The following is an 18,826-nucleotide window of genomic DNA, read 5'->3' as shown; positions in this document are numbered from 1 at the left end:
AGAGCACGATTTCTGTTCTCATCCTGAAGCAAAGTTCTTAACCCGAGGTATTATTTCTGGGTTAACGGAGTCTGTAACCTGAAGCATATGTAACCCGAGGTACCACTGTACAGCCAACCACAACCAACCAACCACACCTTGGGCTCCCCCAATCCCCCTCACTACCAAGGAAATTAACAAGCGAATAGAAAGAGAACCTATCCAGTTGATGCTGACACAAAATTCCACATGTACACTATAAAAAGGAGAGTAGCTTGCACCCCCCTCTCCTCACCTTTATTTATTTTTCTTCGCTGCCCTTAGAGCATCAATACAGTTCAGAGTGTGAACATTTTCATGTATAGCCTGCTGCTTTATACAAAGTACTGTGACTTTGGAGGTACTAAAGCATTGGCAGAAAATTTATATCTCTGGTCCCTTTCTAAAACAACAAAGAGCTATCATTAGAATACAGCAGCAGCAAGTCTTCCTGAGTTTCCTAAATTGGAAACAAGCTATCTCCACAAATGCAATGTAGATCAGTGAGATTCTCTGCCCTACGGCATTCTAGCTACTATAAGGCTGCAGGAAAGAAGCAGGCAGTCACACTCTTGAAGCACCCCAAGCCTTGATTTATTACTTGTTATATTTACACCTCACTTTTCTATTTAAAAAATGGGCAAGTCAACAATAAAATCTACAATAAAAAACAACTAATATACAAAAACAGGTAAGCCACAAGAAAATCAGATAAGAGCAGACAAAATCAGCAGCTAGTTCAAAAACTAGTTTACAAATGCATATTAAAATGCAGAGCAGCAAAACAAATTAAGTCAGCCCAGCAGGCCAAATGTTTAAATAAAAAGCCTTTGCCTGTGTGTGAAAGGCTGTCGACAAGAGGGCTAGATGAAGCTTTCTCATAAACTGCTCCAAAGATTAGGTTTGGCCACTGAGAAGGCCCTTCCTCAAGTACATTTCAGATGATACAGAAAGAAAGGCCAGTGGATGAGAATTGGGCAGATTGAAATCTGAGCCCATGCACATGCAGTCTGGCTGTCAAAAGGCAACCAGGAGAAGGCAATCCATTATTTTTGGAAACTTCAGTTACTCCTTTGGAAAGGTATGGAGACATTTAATCTGTTCTTTGTGTTGCTTCATCCAACTGTTGACTGCCCTACCTTTAAACCCTCTCTGGTATTTTGCTGGAGTCTTTCTGAAAGCGTGAAAGCTTCCTCAGCTAGTCCAGCTCTGAAATCTTCCCTTTTTAGCACTTCATTGCTTTTTCAGAAGCCCAGCTCCACCAGCTGCTGGACTGTTTCCTCTCCATACATTGTGTTTGTTTTAGGAGACAGAAGCACTTCTCTATTGTATAGTTTTTAGGCACCAGAATCTTGGCAGCTCATCATCATGAGGTTTGATGCTGAAGAGCTTGAAATGGAGTTACTAGAATTTAGGACCTTTGCTTCATTTTGAAGAAAGAGTTGACTGATATGCTGAATGATTAAAAAGTGTCTTACTAGATCAGCCTTCTCCAAACTGGTGCCCTCCAAATGCCTCAGACAATGTGGTCAATGGCTGGAACTAATCAGAGTTGCAGTGTAAGACAGCTGGAGGGCACCAGGTTGAGGAAGTGAGCTGGATAAGCAAGCACAGCTTGTACTGTGCTTCCATATACCTCAAAATACCAGAGGTGATCGCCAAAATTCATTTATACAGCAATTCTATGAAACCTTGCCAACAATCCTCTTTGGATGTATGCACTGGCAAGGAAATGGATTATCCTATAAATTATTACGAACTCTACCTGAGCCCATTATTTCGTTAACAAGGTTTCTATATGTAATTAACTTCCCTGTTAGTGAAGAACCTTGTTACCAGTTGAGTAATAAGCTAATGTTTATTAAATATTTAATTGGCCAGTAATAGGTTATTTTCTCTGGCCAATTGTATCACAACTGGGTAGGGTCTGTTATTATCACTGGCCCTTCTTGTGACTTCTCTTTTAAATTGTTACTTGGCCCTGAGTCTTAGGAATAGTGAAAACAACAAAAACACTGTTTCTATGGAGACTTCTATAGTCCTTGGTATGGAGCTATGCTGGAAGGATGCACTTGAAATTTCATTTTGCTGAGCCATCCAGGCAAAGTTATTACAGTGGCCCAAAGTTTCATGGGATAATCAAGGACTTCATGATGTGGCAGAAGGGTGGTGATCCAACAGGAACACAAAGTGGAAGACCATCCATTTCTGGCAAGGGTACCAGAAATAGCTTTAATAACAGTTTGGAGGATGTAGTGGAGTCAAACTGAATCATCACTTGCCCTATATTGGGAAAGTAACTTGGGGTGAAGGAAGTGACGTGACATAAAGGATGTAAAACAGGTAATGTCTGACATTACTGGTGACTGGTGGGCAGGGGAGGGAGTCTTCAAGGACAGGGATAGTAAAGAGGAAGGATAGATTTAGGGAGAGACTAAGCAACCTTATATCAGGTTTTAACAAAAGCAGAAAGCTGTGAACTTCTGGAGACCTTTATTTTAAAGTACTGAAAATGTGACCATATATCTGGAAGGAGTATCTTTCGTCAACCAACAAATCACTACATTTTGAACATACCCAGAAGAGTGTGGACTGATGATTTGCTGGTGTGCATTTTTCACTCTTTAAGTACAGGAACGCAAACCTCCAAACGTTGCTAGATTCCAACACCCATCATCCCTGACCAGTGGACATGCTGGCTGAGGCTGACATAAGGATCAGAGGGAGCATCACAGATGCCTCATCCCTGCTCTAGTTCAACCGCCTGCTGGCATGATTCTGGAAAAACACTTGACCATGTTGGTGATTAATTTTTGCATTTCTGTTCAGAGCCCTAAGCTAGTGTAGAGAAGTACTTTGTGCTGAAGTAATTGAGATATTTGTGTTTGAGTGTTTGAGACAATCACCTTGTTTTCAAAATATTTAAAACATGAAATCTCAATTAGATGTTTTGAAATCAAAATTGTTGTAACGCTGAAAAGGAAAAGAACCATGCACCTTGGTTCACTACTTACAGCTTGCAATTTTGGAAGCGGATAGACAATTTCTGAATAATCTGTGACCAAAAACCTCTTTTCAGCTTGTGCTTGTTATCTGCATAAGTACTTCTTTAGTTTACCCGATTATTATTTCTTAATCAATTTATATAACCAATTAAATATTGAAGCCCTAGTGATTAACTAGAACATACTGATGCTAGGATGTATACACAGTTTAAAATGCATTGGTTGGTACGTGGAGCTGAACCATCCTAACTCGGAGCAAATGACTGGATTAGCTAATTGAGCATCAATTTGTGGATCCTCATCCAGCCTTGCCTACGTAAGATGAGATGCATCACAGCGCTCTTCTGAGAAACCAGCTGAAACGTACTGATGCTAAAAGCATTATATTAACTTAAATGTGGATTCCATATTGCAAGTTAGAGTTAATCATACAATTGTAGAGTTGGAAAGGATTCCAAGGGTAATCTAGTCCAACCCCCTGCAATGCAGGAATCTCAACTAAAGCATCCATGACAGGGGATCCAATCTCTGCTTAAAAACTTCCAAGGAACCAGAGTCCACAACCTCCCGAGGGAGTCTGTTCTATTTTCTAACAGCTCTTACTGCCAGAAAGTTCTTCCTGATGTTTAGTCAGAATCTCCTTTCTTGTAACTTGAAGTCATTGGTTCGAGTTCTACCCTCAAAAGCAGGAGAAAACAAGCTTACTGCATCTTCCATGTGACAGCCCTTCAGATATCTGAAGATGACTATCACATCTCCTCTCAGTCTCAGTCTCTTTTCCAGGATAAACATACCCAGCTCTTTCAACCGTTCCTCATAAGGCTTGGTTTCCAGACCTTTGATCATCTTGGTTGCCCTCCTCTGCACATGTTCCAGCTTGTTAACATCCTTCCTAAACTGTGGTGCCCAGAATTGGACACAGTTTGGCCCTTGCTCTGGAAAAGTGGAGTAGACAAGCCTTTAGCCACTCACTCTCAAAATAGTGGTGCCTGCCATAAGATGATATGGTGGCTTCTAGTACAGCTTTCCTGGGTCAGAAATTCATATATACTGCAAAACCCTACTATGGTGTAAGTCCCATCAAGTTCTGCTTTTCGACTGTTGTCTCCTAAAAGCACCCTATTGTCATGCTAGTCCATATACTGCTTGTTTGTTTGTTTGTTTTGAGAAAGTTAGTTGGCAGCTTAACTTTGCATAATTGAAAGTCATTCTGATTTCTGCAGTATGGTATAATTGCCTAAAAAGTGTTATTTGGTGATTATGATTCTGGAGTGAATCGTGTTCTTTGGGTTCTTGCACCGTTCCTCCATCAGGGACTTGGTTTCAGTGGTGTGCAGCTGCTGGGGCTGATTTACAGTGCTGCGGCTGTGGCTGGTCATAAATAAATCCTCTTATATAGTTGTTATGAACACCTGTTAGATCATCTGTCAGCAAAGCGCTGTTCACATTTATCATGGTGCAGTAGTTATTTTACTTCAATCCATTTCCAACTGACTCGGCCTCCATCACTGGATTACTATTACCACACCATAATCGCTCGTTTCCACTCCATGTTACAACTTGCAGATAAAAGATTTCACTACTTGGCCAAATTTCATAAATAAAGGAGCAGTTCAGTGCAGTAAAAGTTTATTTTTGTCATCATTTGTCACCCCATTATTCTATAAATCAAATGGAATAGCACTATTGCTAGCTCAGGCGTTGCTGTCAGCTCTACGTGTGGAAATGGTCCGTTTCTTCTTTTTAGATGAGATGACATGTCTTTCAGACTTAACCGGCTTATGGCTTTGTTTCACCCATTTTATTTTATTGCCCCTTCAGAAAATCCCTTGGAGACGGCAAGAGACTAAAGAAGTAAAGCGGAATTGGAAAACACAGTAAAACATCCTGCTCTCAGTGTGTTATGTACATTTCCCACCCTTGCAATTGCTCATTTACAAACTTGGCCACAAAAATAATGGCTCTGGATATAAAATAGCCCCGAGGCTTTTAACAACAGTGTTTTAGATCACACCTCAAGAAATGGATGGACAAAAAGCAAGCCTATCTTGGATTCTGTTCTAACTCACATGCACACACCTTTAAATAATGTAAGACTGGTAGAAATACCCCCCCCCAAAAAAAGAAGCTGCGTGTATTATTATTATTATTATTATTATTATTATTATTATTAAAAAAGAAGCTCAAGTTAACAATTCATGCATCCGATGAAGTAGATTCCAGTCCACAAAACTTTATGCCATAACAGATTTGTTTATCTTGTTCACCTTTAAGGTGCCACAAGACTGTTGTTTTTCAGTGCAAAAGACTGACACGGCTACCACTCTGGAAACAATAATAAAGAACAGAAATTGTGTTGCATTTCTTATCTGAAAATGTCAGATATATGATGAAAGAAACGTCCTATATCTCTTTTGTTTAAATGGTATTGTATATTTTACAAAACTTTATTTAACTTGAAATGATGCTACTGTGTGCTGCTCTTAGCCTTTCGAAAAGCCTAGAATTTATAGAAAGATTGTGAACTAGATTCCAGGGAGAATCTTGAAGAAAGTAAACGTCCCTTTAGGGTTTTTTGCTTTTTTTTTAAAGGCAATGGAAGAAAATAATAAAGGAGCACGCTAATAGAAAAAGGTTTATAGTGATATTATACTTCCAAGTTGGTTCTAATTCAAGTTACATTCTTCATAGTCATTATGTAGCTCATAAATTCAATAAAGTGTTTTACTATTACTATAAAAATGACAGGAGGGGGGTTTTATGTTGTAAGTTTCGTTAGTTGCTCTTCCTGTTTTATGTGGAAGTTCTATGCCCATTATGTCATTAAAGTCTCTGGAGTCTGAAGGGCTCAGGCCTCTCCATTACTTATCAGTGGCATGGGGCAGCATCTGGGGCAAATGTTTACACTTCTGCTATAGGTGGTTGTCACCATCATTTATGAATAAGCCTCTCCCCGTTCTGTGTTAGGTATGTAATATGAGCAGGTGTCTCATTTTTTCTCCCATGAAGTGATGATGGCCTTTTGAATTTAGCCAGGAACCCAACTGAGGGATCTTAAGATCAGTTGTCATCTCTGGATGAGTTAAAACCCCACGACGAGTATTACAGTGATGCTGTGTGTCTGCATGAAAGACAGAGTATATATAGATATATTCAGTCTGTAATATCCCTGGAAAGATTATATATACGCATTCACAAAGTCCACAAGTTGTCTGGTCCAAAAAACCTTGAAGGCTGCAATAGGTTAAATCCACCTTCATCTCTTGAGTGGCTGCTGCAGGAACTGAAAGTACCAAAACAGCACACTTAGTCCCAAAATGTTTAGTTGTCTGCACATGTACATAATGTTCGACAAATGTCTACAAGTGAAAACATTACATCCGAACGGATCATTCACCTTAGTCACAGTTAATCCTCTCAACATTTTTCAAGAAATGTTACTTTAGCTCATGAGTTTACACCGGAGTAAGTTGCTTGGATGAACCACAAGCGAAATACACACATGCATGTGCATCTATTGAAGAGCCCATTCCTGGACAATCAATGTTGTACCAGTAGAACTTAGTGTACATCCATGTTGTTTATTCCACCTTCTGATAGTCTGGATTTTATCTGTGTTATCTCTGACGTACTGTTTAGTTTCTAAAATAAGATTTATTAAAAGTCCAAGTGTTGCCAAATCCTGATACTGTGGCAGTGATTGGTAACTGAAGTTATAGACACCCAAGGGTGAAGGAAGGAAAGGACATTCTGCACATGCTCAAAGGTAGTCCACTTTAACTGTAATTTCAGATGTAGCACAGCTGAGCCCTACTACTGAAAATATGTTCCAATATCAAAATATTAATTAATGCTGACTTAAATTAAACTCTGCCTCTGAATATTAGGGTAAGTAGTGTTGTAAAGCAATAAATTGGGAATACCCAGAAAGGTGCCTTTTCCTTTCTTACCTTCCTGAAGATAAGAGTCAGAAATTGGAACACCTCCCCAATTGATTGTATTGATTGCTGAAGCTATTGAGTTTAGAAATGTGACCAAATGTAATCAACTTCAGTAATTTGCACTGTGGCACAATCTGTCACATGTAAACAGAAAAGTAGCCCTCTCAGTACCATGAAGTCACAAATAAGTCTAGTAGTGTCAGTATTGAGAATTTTTTGAGCTGTGGAGGGTAGATTAAAGTAGAGGAAGGAATTAGTGTGGTTTCTTACTACTTTGGTTGTATTCATTGCTTGCGGTGTACGGGATGAAGCAAGGTAATATATATGCCCTTAAGCCTGGGCTTTTCCCAGATGTTTGCATTGTGCACAAATAACCCAAGTGGAAATACACCAGTGCTAATTCTCTGGCCAGAATGCATCAGGGCCTTAATCTAAAGCTTCCCATCCATCCAGCTGTCTGGCATTTGCTATTATAGGGCACCCAGAGAGAAATGAGGCTGTGGCTTTATAGCTGCACCCTGGGTGACAACTTGATTTTCTGCTTTCACCATCAGCAGCAGCCGCCCAACATGATGGGGCTGTTAATTTGTGCATTTCATGGTGTCTGACAGGGGGGCCAGAAGAGGAGGGTTACGGGAGAAGGGAATGGAGCATGTCCCAGCCTCGGAAGCACCTGTCTGCATTGATGGCACAGAGCACTTCTTATTAGCGTGCAGGTCTCTAAATGCAGCCCTGGGATGACAGCCTGGCATTCCCAGCACCCACACAGTGTGACAGGCGCCGGCAGCCGGTCCCATTGTTTGCCCTTGATGAGCATGTCATTAATGGAAATGGAAGAAAGTGAGGGCCACATCAGTATTCAAATAGCCTCCATTCTCTCTGCCATTCATCTTGCCTGGCTGGGATGGGCTGCTGCAGATTTCCTTCAGTGGCTCCACTTGCACATTTTTACAGATTTATCCCTTGCATGGGAGGGGAGAAACCCTGTGTGTGCAGTTCGGTCTGGTTGTCCCAGGCACCCCCAAACACTGAGAACAGATTTTCTGTACCTAAAAACAAAGTGGGAGCACAATCTCTTACTCTCCTCCACTGTTGTGAATTATTAATGTTTAATTAGAGAATACTAGGTGGGCTATTCATTTGTCTAGGGGTGGCTGGTTTCTCTCCCTTGCCCTAGCCAAGATCCACAAGAACTTCAGGATCGCTTCCTGCAGCTGCATCTCCTTCTCCAGCAGCTCCCTCCCAAAAGCCTGCATCAACGCTGTCCTTCCAACATTGATGGGTACAATAGGAATCAAGATGGACTTAGTTAGCTGCTGTTGTGCTCAGCTTAGCTCAGTTTTGCAGTCTATGCCCCAATGTGTTGATCAGGCTTGTTTTTAGTAACATATCCTTGAATACAGAAACTGCAGTTGCCCAGAGAGCATATGGAATATCTGGTTCTGAGGGTTTTAAGAGATATGAGGTAGGAGTTTTCTGCCTGCACAGACTTGTGCACCTTGAACTGTCAGTGTGCATACACGTGAGAATGTTTGGTTCGAATAGTTATTTTAAAATGTTTAGATTAGATGCTACTGTGACATGAACCTGCCCCCAAACCCAACCTTTGATCTCTTTGAACACACACACACACCTATTTATATCAGTACAGTGGTACCTCGGGTTAAGAACTTAATTCATTCCGGAGGTCCGTTCTCAACCTGAAACTGTTCTTAACCTGAGGTGCCACTTTAGCTAATGGGGCCTCCCGCTGCTGCTGCACCACCGCCGCACGATTTCTGTTCTCATCCTGAAGCAAAGTTCTTAACCTGAGGTACTATTTCTGTGTTAGTGGAGTCTGTAACCTGAAGCTTCTGTAACCTGAAGCATCTGTAACCCGAGGTACCACTGTAGTTTGGGGGCTCAAGTGGGGAGAGTGTTGCTGCACCAAGGAACTATTTTTGGGCTTCCCATAGGCAGCTGGTTGGCCACTGCGAGAACAGGTTGCTGGGCTAGATGGGCCAGCAGGGATCTTCTTATGCTGTTAGTGGTTTTACTATTATTGTTAGCCACCCTAAAGGTACCGTGAGCAGGGGCAGATGAGTGGGATATAATTTTAAAATAAAATAACAAAGTATTAAAATAATGTTACATTATGTCCTCCTTTCAGTTTGGAAAAAATATATGTGTGCTCAAGACGAGAGCTTGAGAGAGTGGGGCTTCCCTTGAAAACTGTCTGCAAGTTTGCAGCTAGTGCAGAATCTGAATGCTGGAGTGCTGAACTACCATATGTATCAAACTAGAGACAAAAATGCTAATTCTCCAGGATCTGCACTGGCTGTCTATATGCTACTATGCCCTATTCAAAATCCTAATGCTGACATAGGAAATCACTCAACTGCGGGAGTCTCAAATACTTAAAGGAGAACCTCTCCTTTTATCTGTCTGCCCAGACTTTGCAATCTGCAGGGGACACCCTTCTTGCCATCCTGCCAGTGGGTATGACCAGTCAGGCACTGACTCAATATGGGATCTGCGGTGCTGCCATAAAGAAGGCCCCCTCTTTGGAGGTATGTCAATCAGTCTCATTACTGAGTCTTTCTTGTCAACTCAAGATGCACCTATTCACAAAGGCCTTTTTTAGTGATATGGATGTTGTTGGTTTGGTCATCTGTATATTCATATTATTAGTTCAGTGGTTAATGGTGTCCTCTATATATAGATGGGCTACAGCTCCCATCACCCCTGATGACAAGCCATGCTGGCTGAGGCAAATGGGAGTTGGAGTGGCTACCACTGTACGTTGGCTATCCCCGTATTAAAGGTTCTCAACTTTTCTTAACCTGATCTGCCCAGTACTCCAGAGCTCTGATTCTTGTTGTCTGCTGTCTGTGACTAGTCTAGTATTGGAAAGAATAAAAAGTAAAAAGAAAGAGGCAGAACTGTTGTGCTTATTTATGCAGCAAGCCTCACTGCCCTTATACAGTACTTCTAAAAGGAGGGGAAGGAGGAGTTCTATTCACCCAGCTCTCCCATTCATTCATTCATATTGTTTAAGGCTTACTGTGCACAATCTTTCATTTCTCCATTAATTAATGGTGAAAATAGATATAGCCAGAAAAATGGCCAACGTAAGCAGTGCATTAATTTATTTTTAATAAATAGGGAATGCCTCATCAGGGGGAAATGCAAAAGCTTGAAGTATCTCTTCATGCTCTGGTTTCTATTCTTAATCTGCCCTACATGGTCGCTCGCTATTCTCCCTTTCTCTTTAAGGCTCCCACAATCAATTTATTATGACATTTAACAAAATATTGTAGATAAGGGCAGGGAGGAGGGAGTACTTTGGAGAAGGTATTCAGGTTGAACAGCCAGAAAGGAAAGGAAGGAGAAACAGTCAGGACAAACACCAGTCTAATTGATCTTGTTTATAACATAAAATTGGCTGGAGCCAAAGAGCAGGAAAAGGCACTCACCTCTCTATTCTAAGCATTTGTGCCCTACGCTAAATGGAAAGAGGTAAAATCAGCTCTTCTGAAGGCCCAGGGCATTACCGGAACATAAAAATAATTAGTTGCAGAGAAACAAAACTGCGTGAATTGTGTGAATTGTGAAGTGTTTTGCTGGGATTCCAGGAATGGCTGTTCTAATGAGGCCCCACACTTCACATTACGCCCCTGATTTCTAAAAGCAGGTCTTCTTACCCTATTAAACCCAAACAAAACAAACAAACCACTTTTAATGTGGTATTTCATTTACATTCAGTGCTTTGTTCTCAAGCACCTAGGTTCCAATAAGTGCATGTAATGTTAGTAAACTGCAACAATTCAGACCCCCCCACACAGCCCACATAAAGACACCAAAGCACCAAAGAGGATAAAAAGAGGAATTGCAAGTTACAAAGCAATTGTCCCAGTGGTTTTGAACCTAAACCAAATAAGCAGGATGTAGGAGATAATTTGCATTTGCAGAGTAGAATCAGTGAACAAGAAAGGCTAAGCAGCCTTACTCCCTGTTTTCTACACACATTTCCCCCCAACATTAATGGTACCTTTGCCAACAGGGTTTGTTTGAGGAGCATGCATTCAAATTTGGGTTTTTTTTCCCTATGGCAGCATCTGCCCTTCTCCCATTATGCAGCCTGCACCATTAGAAGTTATTCTAATTAACAATACACTGCTTCCATTATCCTTGAAATGATTTCCCGTAATTTTAAAAATGAGTTTGTGACAACATTACGTCAAATGTCGGGTAGATTCAACTTTTCTCTTCAAGAATCTGCTTTCAGCTTGATTTCAGACTTTAAAGAACACAAGGGCCCTGCTGGATCAGACCCAAAGCCCTTCACCATGGACTCCAGATACAGGAGGCATTTCAAGCTCAAAAAACAAAGAATATGATGAATCACCAGCAACAAGCTGCCCCTTTCCTGATTGCAAATCAGCTGTGTTATATTTAGGCTCTGTGAATTAGCTGTGTACTGTTGGATTCTACTTCTCAAATGATCAATGAGGGTAGTTGTAATCCAGTGAAACCCAGAGGGCCACAGGTTAGCTATCCCTGCTTTAAGGATAACCCCCCCACACACCCCTTCCTTCTTTGCCCTTGGAGTAAGAGAAACCCTGGTGCACGACTGCATGAAGAGCTCTACCAGAGATCTGTATAAAACCTTATTAATAAACTCGTCAAGTTACCAACTTCTGAATTCCATAGTCAAGCTTCAACAGACAACATGCTTCTTTTTCTAAAAAGACTGACATTTCAGATGCAGTGCTGAGCTTCTGCAGCTGAAAGAGCCTGCAGGGCAAGTGGCACGTGCTTGTGTGAGAGAGTATGAGACCTGCCAAGTACAAAATATATTTCTATTAACGGAAATGTTTCTGCAATAGAAAGGTTATTATGAAAAAAAAACCTATAATCCTGTCAGTATTATGTATAAACATGTTTTCAATAATCAATGTATTGGTTCCAGTTCAGATTGAAATTACTGACACTGACGCCTACCTAGTGATGTGAGATGAGAATATTCTCTACAAACTGTAAATTTTGTGTCGTCTACACAGCTGCTTTAAATGTACACACCTCATTAATCGAGAATATTCTCCAAAAGATTATTCTCGAGAATTTAACATCACTACTTTGACTAAATGAAGATGTACTCCCAAATTCTATTCTGAGGGGGATATTTCAACAGCAGAAAGGATAATATGTTGCTTTTGAGAATCTCCTCAGTTTCAAAAGTGGTTTGCCAAACAGTATGAGGACAGTGGGAGAAAGAACTCAAGCCCCAAAAGCTCTGGACAGCCAGAGCTACTTAAACGGCACTTTGTATCATAGCCCTTTTTGTAGGTGGAACATACCCTGAGCAAGTCTTGATGCCACAGGAAAACAATTATTGAAGTACTCAGGAGTAGATCTAAATTGATATCAATCAGATTATTTTTCTCAACACAGTATCTCCCCCCCCCCTTTTTTTTTCTTTCTGCAGTAAGAGAATGAAAGACATGCAACTGTTTCCATGACAGAAATCACACTTTCATTCCTATTTGCCAGGGCCATGAATAGAATGAAGATTCTATTACTTGAAAGCAATGAAAATATGTATTATTTTCCTGCATCCATCATTTATGCCACAGAACAGATCCAGAGCAGAAACTCCTGTTTAAATCTCTATCTCTTCTGTCAAAACAGGCACATTTTGAATACAGGTATGCCTTTAATGTCATTGTGCACCACATAAAGTTGCATTTTCATTGACTTGAGGGAGTGCTAAGATTAATAGCTGCCAAAATCAGGATGCCATTATGATATTTTGTATTCTAATGGGAAAGGAAAGCAGTATTTGCTTTCTGTTCTAGAGCCGGAGTATCAAATGTGCAGGAAATAATCTAGTGCATTACTGTACTCTGAAATAAATTGAAGCCCTGACCAGACAATTAAAAACAATAATCTTGATTTTACTTTTAGTGCTATGCTATTACCAGCCCTAAGATAATACCAGTGGTGTGAGACTTCAGAAAGTATCAAGTCATTGTGTAATGTAGCCTATTTTTTAAATCTACCAGATATAAACAACAACAACAAATACTTAGCAACTGTATAACAATTCAAAGCATTTCACATGCAATAGCTTGTAATTATTACAAGAGCCTTGTAAGCTAAATGCATGGCATTACCCCCATTTTGCAGATGAGAGCAGAAGTTAAGAAGATTGCCTAAGGCTACCAAGTGAATTCATGGTAGAGAAGAGATTCAAACTAGGAGCTTTCTGCTTTCCTGCTCAGTCTTTTAGCCACTATGAAGATTCATATTTAAGGAACTTACCATATTTTAAAAATGCAAAAATAAAATGAAAAGTTCACCAGATCAGCCTCTCAGGATATAAAACATTTTAACATTTAAAGGGCTTTTAAGTGGTGCTGTGGGATTTCCTTGCTCTCTCAAATGATATCAGTAACAGCATCCAGACAGGGACGCATGGCATGCACGATTGCAACAAGTGCACTTAATTGTGAGGAAGAAATTTCACATCACCAACAGTAAAAATAAAAGGCCATTTTGACTGTAGAGACTGTGAGCATTCTGCTCTTTATGATGGGCAAGCTGCCAATATAACAACTACTTTCCTGTCACATGGTAAGGAACTATGGTCAGAGCAGCAGGCAGCGTGGGACAGGGGTTCCTGGGGGGGGGGGCGGGCCCTAAAAATCGTGAACCCGGGGTTCCACCAACCCTCTCCCCCGCTTCACCTCTGCATAAACATGTCCTCTAAGCCGCCCCCCCCCCCGACTCATAATCTTTCACTCTATTCAGTTCATTAAAATACACATAATGCCTGTTGCTAAGCCAGCTGAGCCAAATGCTGCACCGGCTGGGGTCCTCAAGTAGTGGGCCATGGTGGAAACAGTGGGGCTCTTGGGCCTACTATCAGGGGCAAGGTGGATGTAGACACTGGTTAACCCAACCAGGCACTTTGATGAGGAGCTCCACATCAGCCTCCATAACCAGGAGGTCCATTCCCACTCAACAAAGTCCACGACAAGCCTGCCCCTCCAGACACGAGCGAAGGAAGGGGGTGCAGTGGGTGTGGTCTGACCTGGGTGTCATCCTTGAGAGGGGTGACTGCTGCCCCACCCCCGCCCCCCTGAGGTGCTGGAGCAGCAAGCTCCACCTCTGCCTCCAGAGCGACGATCCTCCTGATGTGTGCTTGAATTTCTCACTCTTCTTCTTGGAGGCAATATAGGTGTATTTGCTTTGTGGCGAGGAAATAAAGCAGTTCTGGTATGTTTCCGGGACTGTCATCTCGATTATTGAGCTAGCATTTAGGAATGCAACAGGCCATGTTTCCCAGCCCCCATATGAATCAAGCATCTTCCATGTAAAAGACTGAGTCTTTTCCTCCTTTCCATAATAACCTATAATTTACAGCCCACTAGAGATGAAAATTGGTGGCCCAACAACATCTGGAGGGTACCCCGCTGTACAGGTTCATTCTCCACCCAAAAACACATTTTTAATACATATAGATTATTATAGTTTCTATGTCTTTCTATGATTACAAACCAAACAGTGGAAACCTATTCTACAGCTGAATTTTCCAGTTTTATTTGTACATCCAAGTCCTAGCTCTAGGGGCAGAGACTGAGATACAACAGAAAAATGATTAAAATGTATGCTTAAAATTTGGACCCAATGAAAAGCACCTAGATGCTGAACTAAACAGGCCTTTCACTGAAAATGTGGACTTTGGGGAGGGCATCTACCCTTTCTCCAACAAGGGATTCATAAGAGGAATCTGCATTCCCTTCACAGAGGCTTCCTGAGAAGGTAGCAGCATATAAGCAGGGAAACTTCCTTCTCTTTGAGGAAAACAGGATGGGGTAGTAAGGTAGTGGGGAGAGAGAGAAAGAGAGAGGTCAGGAGGAGTAAGATGAACATACAACTTGGCCCCTAGGGATTCTCCCTGCTTCCCTCTTCACTTCAACTCTATGTCCAAATGTTTAAAACTTACAAAAGAATTTTGGCAAGGCAGCCAAAAGAAAGTGGTAGGGCAGCAAAAAGAAAGTGTCTCTATGTGCCCCACTGCCCCTACTTGATGTATGGATGGACTCTTCAAAGGAACCCTCTTGGTAAATCACAGTGAATAATGGGTTGCATGTATCCCATCATTCCATAACTGCAGCAGGTTTAGTGTTTTGAAACTATGGTTGTGTACACATCACCAGCTTAAAACACAGATTATTGTTTTTCTAAATTTGGGTTGAATGGTCCTATGTAGGCCCAGCCTTAATGCAAAATGTTAGCTTTCTAATGCATTGTATGCCTAGCCTTGGCCATTGGGGGCAGCAAGAGAGGGGAGATAGCTCTTGACAGAAACCAACTCTATGTTAATAGTAAAAACCTGCTTCTGACTAGAGTTGCTACAAGAAGAGATAAATATCCCTTTGCTGGCATGCAGAACAGCTGTGATTTAGCCCATCTCCTCACCCAACAAGGAAGCAAATGATCTATTTTCAATTAATTGCTCCAAGATAATTGCAAAACATATCCTGGTTCCTGCCAGCTTAACATATCAGGGTGGAGATTCAGAACGCTATTATTGCAGCAGAATATTATTTAGGTTTTATGACAAGGAGTTAGGGTCAAGATGAAAACTTTTCAGATTTACATTTTTATCCTGCACTGACCTTTTAGCTCCATTCCTTAATTGAGCAAGGCATGCTAAAGAAAGTGATTATTATGAGGCGGCCACATCCCCAGGGTGTTATGAGGTACCAGGCACAGTTAAACTATCTCAAGACAACCATGTTCTCTAGAGTTGCTTTATTGCTATTATAAAAAATCTTTATATGGTGAAAAATTTGTATTTTTATGCTGGAAGAAGATGAAGATGACAGTTTAGACTTTGAACGGTAGTTTCCGTTTGAGCTTTGTGCCCACAGAGATTGTAAAACATCTAAGACTGGGGCGGCCACTTGATTGGCTTCTTAGGATTCTAAAGGGGTAGATTAATCTCTGTGAAATTCATAGTTGGAACATTCTGCCATTAACTGGCACTTTCCAGTTATCAAGGTACTTTATGAAACTGAAAAAGTCCTATTACTGTTGCTAAATAGGCAACTTTGGGGGTGTGGTTCTCATGAAACCATCACTTCTCTAGGGTAGCTAATCTTGACTGTGCTTTGTGCTAGTTAAAGACACAATGGCAGCCTCCTTGTCAAATAACCTTATGCCATGTTGAATCATATTCCTAAAAAGGATTGTAGTTTGTATGGTGCTGGCACCTAGAACTCTGGTTGTGTTCGGAAAGACTTCAACACCTTCCGAGTATTTGATCAAGGACATTGCAACATGTTGCTAATGGTACCTCCATCTGAATTCTCCACCACCACATTTACCTAATATTTTGAAAACCTATTTCCATGATTCAAATCCGGTGCTGTGAAGCACCAATCAGGAGCTTTGACACTTCCAATGGAGCTGTTCTGAATGATGTATCTATCAATAGCTTTTGGCTGTACACAATGCCCAAAACTTGCATCTGAATCACTTAAAGCAAAGAGAGTTCTAGGGTATCTTTAATATATACATGATGCTCTTTTACATATACACATATACTGTCCCTTAGCTGAATTACACTTGTGGCCCTCAGGAGTCAGAGCCAATGGTTGGGGTGATGCAAGTCCAACAACATCTGGAAGGCCACAAGTTCCCCATCCCTGGTTTAATCAGGCATTTGTTTTCAGCTTCAGTCTACATGATCAGTGCATGTACTTGGCAACAACTATGACCCCAAGATGGGCTTTCCCCACCATGTCTGCCACACCACAGACTGCAGCAGAGAGTATAAGAGAAAAGCAAATGCATTTCCTTTTTACTAAACCTCTAGCTAATACTACACAATGTTTGTGTAGCCTCTGACTAGTTAACTCTTCCCCTAAAAACAGAGCCATTTTGTTTGTTTCTCTTTCTCCCAACTTGTTGAGACAAGATCTCTGCTATTTTCTCTGTCTCATCTGCACTCATCCTGTAAATAATTCCTGCATGAATAAAACCTTTGAACTCCAGAAACTGTAAGTGATTTTTCCAATCTAATTCACCCTAGCTGCAAGGTCTGCCACCAATTAGTGCTTTCAGTTGAATTATATCTCAGCGTTTCCCGTCCATACTAATGAGGGTGGTTGACTGTATGCACTTGCAATGTGGGTTGTTGCTCCCTTCTCTTAAATTCCTTACCCTTCCTAACTTCTGAAAAACTAAGGCCCACTGTAGACATGTATGCAGGCATTTTTTACCCGTGTGATCAGCCTATTATTATTTCTGAGATTGCTATAAACAAGTGTCTGAGACTTGCATAAAACAAGTGCCTGGACCCACAAACAAGCCACTGAGGAGTGCCCTGCCAACAAAAGTAGGGGGTGCAATGATAGACGGTACCCAGCAAAACACACACTTTTTTTAAAAAGTCACCTACCTATACAATGCAGTCCAGTACATCCAAAGTTGGGTAACACGCAATTTTATGTTGTTGTTTTCCTTACCGCATTATCTGCAGATGGAGAAAATCCAAATTTAAAACAGGAACAATCCAGGCTACCACTTGCAAGAAAACAGCATCATGTGGATGACACATAAAATACATGCACACACTGGATAAATCAAATTCACTTTAAACTGCTGTATGTACAGTACCTCAGTCCCTCCTGTTAGTAAATGCGGTCCCTGGGAAGTATAAGGCCTGCTTCTGCATAACTAGATAATATCTACATTGGTATAATTCTGCTTAGCTGCACTTTATGCAACTTTTGCTTTTTACACCATGTGTGTACTGATCAGCTAACTGTCCGGTCAGATGTGTTTTAAGGCTAAAAAAAACCATATACTACACTTCATATATTTATATTCCATGATTCAGTCTTCTATTTAATTACTTGCCTGGTCGCCCCAGATGACATGCAGGCAAGCACAGAAACTGAGCATGCTTGCAGAAAAGGGACTCATTCCTCCTCTGCCAGTCTACTTGTAAAAGGCAATTGTTAGTAGAAAGAAAGAAAGAAAGAAAGAAAGAGAAAGAAAGAAAGACTATTAACTTTTCTAGTCTAATATACAAGGCTGTCTTATTTATTCCTGAGTAGTCTGATTATCTATACTCTGTAGCACTATTGGAAAATGGTGATGAGTTTCAGCAGCTGAAGGCCGTACATGCTTATTTCAGTATACAAGACTAAGGTGCAAATGCAAGATAATCTTAAATTCTCTACTTGCCAAGAGACAATAAAAGCTAACTAGAGTACTCTTAATATTCCTATCCAACTGATAACTTACTTTCATAGGAATCCAACTACAAATATCAGACCTGAATAATTATACATTTAAAACCAAAGAAAGAGTCAGGGTGTTTTTAATATATTAGCCTGACACAACCATCTTGGTTGAAATGCATTTGGTAGCTTGTTCCCTACCATGTACAGTGGTACCTCAAGTTGCAGACACTTCAGGTTACAGACGCTTCAGGTTACAGACTCCACTAACCCAGAAATAGTACCTCGGCTTAAGAACTTTGCTTCAGGATGAGAACAGAAATTGTGCGGCAGCAGCAGGAGGCCCCATTAGTTAAAGTGGTACCTCAGATTAAGAACAGTTTCAGGTTAAGAACGGACCTGCAGAACGAATTAAGTTCATAACCCGAGGTACCACTGTATTCATTTCTTCTGGCGGTTACACAGCCATTTTTAGATGTCCCTTGATCCTGCTACATCCTCCCCCCACCCCCGGGAAGCTGGGCTCAGGAGTCCTATCCATGATGGGACAGAATATTATACTGTGGTTTGTGCACTAGCATCCTTAATATTTCCTTCCTTTCAGAAGCAAATAGAGCGTACC

At 41.0% G+C, this 18,826-nt stretch overlaps 1 long non-coding RNA gene across 6 annotated transcripts in view; it reads right to left on the bottom strand.

Moving 5' to 3' along the window:
- The window catches only part of LOC310660075, a 129,945-nt gene that overhangs the window by 22,404 nt on the left and 88,715 nt on the right, over positions 1-18,826 (bottom strand). For all 6 annotated transcript variants that reach the window (XR_014503123.1, XR_014503124.1, XR_014503125.1 and 3 more), the window contains one exon: positions 17,418-17,492. This is a non-coding gene — a long non-coding RNA (uncharacterized lncRNA). The remainder of the gene's footprint in view (positions 1-17,417; positions 17,493-18,826) is intronic.

The sequence above is a fragment of the Podarcis tiliguerta genome (assembly GCF_965153285.1).
Source record: "Podarcis tiliguerta genome assembly, chromosome: 11".
NCBI classification, from domain to species: domain Eukaryota; kingdom Metazoa; phylum Chordata; class Lepidosauria; order Squamata; family Lacertidae; genus Podarcis; species Podarcis tiliguerta.
This window is presented reverse-complemented; position numbering and strand designations above follow the sequence as displayed.